The following is a 2,094-nucleotide window of genomic DNA, read 5'->3' as shown; positions in this document are numbered from 1 at the left end:
ACTGTGAGATCATGACCTGAGCCGAAGTTGGACGCCCAGCTGACTGAGCCACCCAGGTGCCCCACATAATTGTTATTTTATTTTCACATTTAAATTCAGAGATGGTGTCTAATGAAACTTGGGAAATCACTGTGTAGGGAGAATTGGAGGAAGTCAACTCTAGATGAGAAGCTGTCATAAGCTGTGTTCCCCAGTAAACCGACTCTGGGGTCAACTTTTGTTTGCTGGAATAGCATCTGTAAAGGGATGAGGAAGGTAGGACTGGGTAAGAAGAAAAGTTGACTTGTGATGCGGCAATCACAGAACCAATCTGCCCGGGAGCTCTGGAGCTGGGGTGGCCCTTCGGGGATGTGCTGGATTGTGGCCAGGGATCCAGGCCTAACCTCGGACCAGGTGATGCCCTTAGAGGGCAATTTCTGGAGAGCGACTTAGCTGGGAGCTGTAGCCAGCAAACTACCACAGCTAAGGAAGGTGAGGGACTGAGGGCTTCAGGCCCAATGAAGGGATCTGAGCCAGGTACCATGGGATCCACTTTGAAAGTAAACCAGCAGGGATGGGGGTATATGCCTGGCTGGCTTAGTCCACAGAGCATGCAACTTTTGAGCCCCATGTTGGATGTAGAAATTACTTAAAAAAATTTTTTTTAAACAAATATAAACCAGGAAGTAGAATAGGCTGTGAAACTGGAAGGACCCAGACTATGACTTGTCATGATTTCTCATTACATTGTGCTTCCACTTGAATAGTGAGGTGTTTACATTTATAAACATTTACAAATGTGACATTTGTAAAAAATGCATAGTTGGCATAGAACCTACATTATTTTTCTCTTGCCTCTCTTTTGTCCTCATTAGGAATAATTTCCCTATGTTAGAGCAAATGCCAAAAAAGAACTTATTTTCATGGCAATCACCTCAGAAATAATTCCTGGAAGGCAAAAATCATTATTTGGCTTATTCCTACCTTGGTTGAAATACTTCATAAACCAGTAATTCTTAGGTTGGAATATGGAATTTCTCCAGGACTTCTTGGGTATATCTCAGTAAGGCATGAGGAGACATGGTTAAAGAAGGCATGTCGGGCGCCTGGGTGGCTCAGTCAGTTAAGCGTCCGACTTCAGCTCAGGTCATGATCTCACGGTCCATGAGTTCGAGCCCCGCATCAGGCTCTGTGACAGCTCAGAGCCTGGAGCCTGCTTCAGATTCTGTGTCTCCCTCTCTCTCTGACCCTCCCCCATTCATGCTCTGTCTCTCTCTGTCTCAAAAATAAATAAAACATTAAAAAAAAAATTAAAAAAAAAAAGAAGGCATGTCTTCTGGAGCATAGACATGATTAAATGACTTGAAAGGCAGGGAGGAAGAGAGTAGACTTAACAGTTTAATGATTTTCAATTAAAAAAGCGTATATATTAAGGAGCACAAAACTGCATTATTTTAAAGATAACACTATATCCTTTTAACAAATCTCATGCTTGCTGAAGAGCATTCAAACCACATAGGGACACAGGCTGGTTCTGCTGTGCCTTTAAGTGGACTTCACCAGAAAACTTTACAAAGCCCATTCTAAATAGTTACAGCTTTCTCATTACTGGCTGATCACTGCTACTTTCAAATTTCACATTTTTTAAGAAAGTTTATGTATTTATTTGGTGGGCAGAGGGGCACAGAGAGAGGGAGAGAGAGAATCCCAAGCAGGCTCCACACAGTCAGCATGGAACTCGATCCCATGAACTGTGAGATCATGACCTGAGCTGAAATCAAGACTCAGATGCTTAACCAACTGAGCCACCCAGGCACCCCTCAAATTTCACAATTTTTAAACTGAAGAGTAATACGTCTAGCAATTGTTTCCTTGGGAAACAGAACAAATAAAGCTTATATTTCTGTTAGAACACAAAGGGTGAGCATCAGTATATGCTTTATATTAAGCAAGCCAATGACATACCAAAGAGATTTGATGAACCGCCATCTCAGTGTCTTTCAAAATAGGGTCACAATGGAATGGTGAGAATAGAATAAGCAACAATGGTTATCAAGCATTTTCCACAGGCCAAAATCTTCTCACAAAGTTTATCTCAGATAATCCAACTTTCAT

Source organism: Neofelis nebulosa, chromosome 10 (assembly GCF_028018385.1).
Source record: "Neofelis nebulosa isolate mNeoNeb1 chromosome 10, mNeoNeb1.pri, whole genome shotgun sequence".
NCBI lineage: Eukaryota > Metazoa > Chordata > Mammalia > Carnivora > Felidae > Neofelis > Neofelis nebulosa.
The sequence above is the reverse complement of the archived record's forward strand: the minus strand, read 5'-3'. Positions refer to the sequence as shown.